The sequence below is a fragment of the Cololabis saira genome, chromosome 6 (genome assembly GCF_033807715.1).
Source record: "Cololabis saira isolate AMF1-May2022 chromosome 6, fColSai1.1, whole genome shotgun sequence".
Lineage (NCBI taxonomy): Eukaryota > Metazoa > Chordata > Actinopteri > Beloniformes > Belonidae > Cololabis > Cololabis saira.
The window spans coordinates 878,851-886,459 of record NC_084592.1 but is presented as its reverse complement, the minus strand read 5'-3'; positions in this window follow the sequence as shown (position 1 = coordinate 886,459).

The following is a 7,609-nucleotide window of genomic DNA, read 5'->3' as shown; positions in this document are numbered from 1 at the left end:
GGGACGATCCTTTGAAACATAAGGTACCTTTTTTATAGCTTTTATTTGTTTAGTTTTGGTTATATTCAAATCGCAGATGAGAAAGTTGAAGTAATGTCATGGATAGCTGGGGGGAACTAGAAAATGATTATATATATATTATTATTACATATCAATTAAATGAATAAATGCTGGCCTTAACTTTTGCCACATTGGGTTTGCTTCAGGCAGTTTCTTCATTGCATTAACATCCTCTACAATTCCCAGGAATTGCATAGTAGCATTTGGGCAGTCCAATATAGTTGTACAGCTGTAGGTCATGTATGGGTTGTTCCAGAAGCCTATTTCTAACTGACATAGTTAGTCTCAAATATAGCTTGGTGGTAGATATGCTGCTATAGGCCTATGCTGCAGGGGCCGACATGATCCACTGGGCGGTGCCTCTCAACCTCCTTTTCCTCTCCTCTTCCCTTCCTCTCTTCTCCATTTCCATTTTTATTTATTATAAATATATCATAGCTATCGTTTTTGTCCATCGTCCCTGTAGTTTCTTGTGCTGGCCCCCCTTTTTTCTCTTTTGTGCATGTTTGCAGGCGAAGCTTCGGGAGCTGCGTTCTGGCCTGCGGTCCTATGTTGTATTAGACGCTATACAAATAAAATAGAATTGAATTGAATTGAATTGACATGAAACTTGTTGATCTGGATGATCCTTGAAGGAGCATGGTATGTATTTTGCCCTCACTGGTTTGCAGCTGAGGAGAGTGACTGGAACATTACTCTAACCCAGATACAAACACCTATCAGAGGTAGGTTAGCCACAGCGAAAGACCTGAAAAGAGTCGGGCAGATCCTGAGAAGACGGCTGAATGAAGGGATCAAAGTCTGGGCCATTAACACATATACCTGGCAGTAATCAGGAAACACACTGGTATAGTAGCTCGGCCACAGGAAGAGACTCACTCCTCACGATACATTGAAGATTTCTCACAAACGCACGCCATTCCAACACCATGATACTTTACATAAAACATGAGGAAAGAGCCCAGGGATTGAGTGCCAGACCCACCGTACAGGATTACATAACTAAGATGGCCCCCTATGAGCTACGAAGGTAATGTTTCAGGCAGCAGAATTTCAGTGAGGAAGAACAAGAGATAGAGGAAGAACCATCATGAAAAGAGATACCAATGCAGGGGTGTGTTACTGACAAACTGAAATGCATGGTGTTAAGTCATAGCTGAGGCTAGAAAGGTCGGGTGTGAAGGACAGCATGGAGGCATCAATCACAGCAGCAGAGAACGCTGAGCACAAGAGTCACAGAAGCCTCGGCCTACTGTAACACAAAGGCCACAGCGGCAGACTGTGGAAGGAATCCCTGGCATCAATCTGACTGTCAAATCCAGACTGATAAACTGGTTATGGCCAAAGATTGTAAATACAGTGGACAAAGCATCAGTAACATCACCCACAGGTTTCTGAAGAGCCATTTTGAAGCCTCTTTTTCCTTATACTGTACATCATGTTGCCCAAGAGGCCGACGAGAACATGCCCCCGGTATCTCAGCTAAAGTTCGTTGTGGCCACGAGTTCCATCAGCTGATCCCTCCCAAAATAGCTGCAGAGCTGCAGGTGGACTACTACAGTGGAATATCCAATTTCAGATGTTTCTGCTGTAAAATCAAAACTTGCCGCTGCATTTAGCTGAAGCTGGTGTAGTGGCTTCAGTATGGTTATTCATAGAAAGCATGTCAGGCCCAAGAACTGTGATAACTGCAGATTTATTCTTGGCATTGGCTGCAACATCTTTAACAAACGGCAGAAGGGACAGTCTCCCAGCACAGGCTGCAATGTCTCTGAGAGGGAGCGGCTGTGGAATTGCCACCTGTGCTCTGGGGGGCATGAACCATTAAACTCCTAAAACCACTTTCTGCGCTCGCGGTCGGATGGTCAAAAAGTGACTTGAACGTGAAAAGTTGCAGCCCTTCACGCACGCATCAAGTCTGGTGTACGCATATTTCCACGATTTTGTCTGTTGGCGAAAATAACTGGCAATGCAGTGATGTCCAAAATATGAGAAAACATGACATCAACAATAAGTTCACTGCCACAGGCGAAGGACACAACATTCCCCTAATCACCAAATAAGTTAGACACGACTTGAACTGCAACAATTTCACAATTAACCACATGGTCTGAACATAGGAGGACAATAATGTAACCCATAAATCACAATGGCAGCCTTGGTTCTGTTAGAGAACACTGCTGATAGCAGGATCAGGAAGGAGTCTTCAGGGCCCACACTGTCACTGACATGCTGGTCCAGGATGAAGACTGGATCATCAGCTGATTTAGGTCACCAAGAGGATCCTTCTGGATCACTGCCCTGAACTGGACCCAGCAACGCTCCAGTTTGGACCAACATGAAGCTCTCAGTGGAAGCTGATGACAGGTCGGACATCTCTCAGTCGCCATGACGATCGTATGAGACAACTACTCAAGATAAAAGCCAGATCCTAAAATATCCTATAACTGTGTCTGAACAGACAAACACCCTCCATCCATCTTCCACCGCTTATCTGTTCCCGGGTCGCGGGGGCAGCAGCCTCAGCAGAGATGCCCAGACTTCCTTCACCCCAGACACTTCCTCCAGCTCTTCCTCCAGCTCTTCCTCCAGCTCTTCCTCCATCTCTTCCTCCAGCTCTTCCTCCAGCTCTTCCTCCATCTCTTCCTCCATCTCTTCCTCCAGCTCTTCCGAGGGGAGCCCGAGGGGAGTCCGAGACGTTCCCAGGCCAGCCGAGAGACATAGTCTCTCCAGCGTGTCCTGGGTCTTCCCCGGGGTCTCCTCCCGGTGGGACATGCCTGGAACTCCTCCCTAGGGAGGAGGGACATGCCTGGAACACCTCCCTAGGGAGGATCCAGGAGGATCCGGTACAGATGTCCAAGCCACCTCAGCTGACTCCTCTCAATGTGAAGGAGCAGCGGCTCGACTCCGAGCTCCTCCTGGGTGACCGAACTCCTCACCCTATCTCTAAGGGAGCGTCCAGCCACCCTGCGGAGGAAACTCATCTCTAAGGGAGCGTCCAGCCACCCTGCGGAGGAAACTCATCTCTAAGGGAGCGTCCAGCCACCCTGCGGAGGAAACTCATCTCTAAGGGAGTGTCCAGCCACCCTGCGGAGGAAACTCCGCAGGGGCCGCTTGTATCCGCGATCTTATCGTTTACCCAAAGTTCATGACCATACGTGAGGGTAGGTGCGTAGATTGACCGGTAAATCGAGAGCTCACCACGACGGTCCAGTACATCGACCGCATAACTGCGGACGCTGCACCGATCCGTCTGTCAATCTCACGCTCCATTGTTCCCTCACTCGTGAACAAGATCCCGAGATACTTGAACTCCTCCACCTGAGGCAGGACATTTCCCCCCACCCGGAGAAGGCACGCCACCCTTTCCCGATGGAGAACCATGGCCTCGGTTTTGGAGGTGCTGATTCTCATCCCTGCCGCGTCGCACTCGGCCTCAAACCGCCCCAGCACATGCTGAAGGTCCCGGTCCGATGAAGCCAACAGGACAACGTCATCTTCAAAAAGCAGAGATGAAATCCTGTGGTTCCCAAACCGGATCCCCTCCGGCCCCTGGCTGTGCCTAGAAATCCTGTCCATAAAAATTATGAACAGGACCGGTGACAAAGGGCAGCCCTGCCGGAGTCCAACATGCACCGGGAACAAGTCTGACTTACTGCCGGCAATGCGAACCAAACTCCTGCTTCGATCATACAGAGACCGGACAGCCCTTAATAGAGGGCCCCGGACTCCATACTCACTGAGCACCCCCCACAGCATGGCACGAGGGACATGGTCAAATGCCTTCTCCAGATCCACAATGCACATGTAGACTGGTTGGGCAAATTCCCATGAACCCTCGAGCACCCTGCGGAGGGTATAGAGCTGGTCCAGTGTTCCGCGACCGGGACGAAAACCGCATTGTTCCTCCTGAATCCGAGGTTCAACTATCGGCCGTATTCTCCTCTCCAGTACCCTGGCGTAGACTTTCCCGGGGAGGCTGAGAAGTGTGATCCCCCTATAGTTGGAATACACTCTCCGGTCCCCCTTTTTAAACAGAGGGACCACCACCCCGGTTTGCCACTCCAGCGATACTGTCCCCTTCCTCCATGCGATGTTGCAGAGGCGTGTCAACCAAGACAGCCCTACGACATCCAGAGACCTGAGGTACTCAGGCGGATCTCATCCACCCCCGGTGCCACCGAGGAGCTTACGAACTACCTCAGTGACCTCGGCTTGGGTGATGGATGAGCACGCCCCAGAGTCCCCACTCTCTGCTTCCTCAGTGGAAAGCATGTCAGTCGGGTTGAGGAGATCCTCGAAGTATTCCTTCCACCGTCCGACGATGTCCCCAGTCGAGGTCAACAGCTCCCCACCCACACCGTAAACGGTGCCGGCAGAGTACTGCTTCCCCTTTCTGAGGTGCCAAACGGTTCGCCAGAATTTCCTCAGGGGCGACCGAAAGTCTTCCTCCATGGCCTCCCCGAACTCTTCCCAGACCCGAGTTTTTGCCTCCAGCACTCCCCGAGCCGCGGCTCGCTTGGCCTGCCAGTACCTATCTACTGTGTCAGGAGTCCCACAGGCTAACATAGCCCGATAGGACTCCTTCTTCAGTCTGACGGCATCCTGTACTTCCGGTGTCCACCACCGGGTTCTAGGATTGCCGCCACGACAGGCACCAGAGACCTTGTGTCCACAACTTCGAGCCGCCGCATCGACAATGGAGGCAGAGAACATGGTCCACTCGGACTCGATGTCCCCCGCCTCCCCCGGGATCCGAGAGAAGCTCTCCCGGAGGTGGGAGTTGAAGATGACCCTGACAGGGGGCACGGCCAGACGTTCCCAACAGACCCTCACAATCCGTTTGGGTCTGCCCGGTCTGTCCAACCTCCTCCTCCGCCAGCGCATCCAACTCACCACCAGGTGATCAGTTGACAGCTCAGCCCCTCTCTTCACCCGAGTGTCCAAGACATGCGGCCGAAGGTCAGATGAGACGACAACAAAGTCGATCATTGACCTCCGGCCTAGGGTGTCCTGGTGCCACGTGCACTGATGGACACCCTTATGTTTGAACATGGTGTTAGTTATGGACAATCTGTGACTAGCACAAAAGTCCAACAACAAAGCACCATTCGGGTTCAGATCGGGGAGGCCGTTCCTCCCAATCACGCCTCTCCAGGTATCACTGTCATTGCCAACGTGAGTGTTGAAGTCCCCCAGTAGAACAATGGAGTCTCCAGTTGGAGCACTATCCAGTACTCCTCCCAGGGACTCCAAGAAGGCCGGGTACTCCGCACTGCTGTTCGGCCCGTAGGCACAAACAACAGTAAGAGACCTTTTCCCGACCGGAAGGCGCAGGGAAGCGACCCTCTCGTTCACCGGGGTGAACTCCAACACATGGCGACTGAGCTGAGGGGCTATAACCAAGCCCACACCAGCCCAATCTTGCCCTAGGCAACTCCAGAGTAGTGGAGGGTCCAGCCCCTTTCAAGGAGCTGGGTTCCAGAGCCCAAGCTATGTGTGGAGGTGAGCCCGACTATCTCTAGCCAGTATCTCTCAACCTCACGCACAAGCTCCGGCTCCTTCCCCCGCTACGAGTAGACATGATGTCCCTACTGAGAGGGTTTTGGTCCGGGGATTGGTTCGTCGAGGCACCCCTCCACGACTGCTACCCAGTCCACAATGCACCGGCCTCTCATGGTCCTTCCTGCGGGTGATGGGCCTACAGGAAGGCGGGCCCACGTCACCGTTTCGGGCAAAGACCCGGCCACCAGGCGCTCTCCTTCGAGCTAGAACAGACAAACATTAAAATACAATTTGCAGCAAAGAACCGGTTCTCTAAAGTTGTCTTAATAAAATTAACAAGTCCCTGAAAGTCCATCCTCACATCCTCCATCACCATCTGGTACGCTGGGCAGGCTGCAGCGCGTCATTCGGTTTGCTGAGAAGGTGATTGGCTGCAATCTGCCATCGCTCCAGGACCTGCACGCCTCCAAGACTCCAGCAGGAAAGATTCTGTCCGACCCCTCCCACCCCAGTCACAAACTCTTTGAGACTCTCCCCTCTGGCAGGAGGCTGCGGTCCACCAGGACCAAAAACTCACACCACAAAAACATTTTTTCATATATATATATATATATATATATATATATATATATATATATATATATATATATATATATATATATATATATATATATATATATAGTATAGATATAGTATAGACTAAAAGTTTGGACACACTTCCCCATTTGTTTGAAAAAGAAGGTGCGTCTGCATGTGTGTGTGTGTATATATATATATATATATATATATATATATATATATATATATATATATATATATATATATATATGTATGTATATATATATATATATGTGTGTGTGTGTGTGTTTTTTGCACTATTTACTTTTGCACTATTCTAAATGGTATAAGCATTTAATTTAAAACAGGTCTGTGAACTGCACGTCTGCAACTGTGTACCTTATGACCTATGCAATATTTGACGAATATTTTTTTTTCCCTTTTTATATTTTGTACTTGAGTAATAATAATAATAATCATTCCCTTAAAAGTTGACTTCCATGCATTTATTCTCCACAGTTGTAAAACTATAAATGGCCTGTAAAGACTGAGTCAAGTCCCTATTTTAAGAAATCAGTGCATTTGACAGCTTTCACATAAATTTACACTAGACATGTAACTGAACATTTAGACCTTAGAACATTTAAACCTATGCAAGGTCTGTGGTTCTGTGCTGATTTAAATATACCTATATACAGTACTGGAGTTGAGGGGGGATGAGGGGGATGAGGGGGGATGGCATCCCCCCCTGAAATAAAAACGGTCCAAATCATCCCCCCTGAAATAAAAACGGTCCAAATCATCCCCCCTGTAATAAAAACGGTCCAAATCATCCCCCCTGAAATAAAAATGGTCCAAATCATCCCCCCCTGAAATAAAAACGGTCCAAATCATCCCCCCCTGAGATAAAAACGGTCCAAATCACCCCCCTGAAGTAAAAATGGTCCAAATCATCCCCCCCTGAAATAAAAACGGTCCAAATCATCCCCCCTGAAATAAAAACGGTCCAAATCATCCCCCCTGAAATAAAAACGGTCCAAATCATCCCCCCCCTGAAATTAAAACGGTCCAAATCCTCCCCCCCTGTAAAACTGCCATCCCTCCGTTCCATGCCCTATGTCATTTCATCAATGAATGTGGTTTTACTGCTATTTCAACATTTAGAGTCATCACCAGAAAAACAACACCAGCAAACAACTTATTTGACAATTTCCACCTGTTTCAAGTAGATTTTCACTTGAAATAAGTAGGAAAATCTGCCAGTGGGACAAGATTTATCTTCTCATTACAAGCAACAAAATCTTGTTGCACTGGCAGATGTTTCTACTTATTTCAAGTGAAAATCTACTTGAAACAGGTGAAAATTGTTGTTTTTTCCAGTGATGAGTCTTGTTTTAAGTGTAATGAGATTGTTTTACTAAAATGAGACATTTTAACTAGAAATAAGACAAATATTCTTGTTAAGATTTTGAGTTTTTGCAGTGAT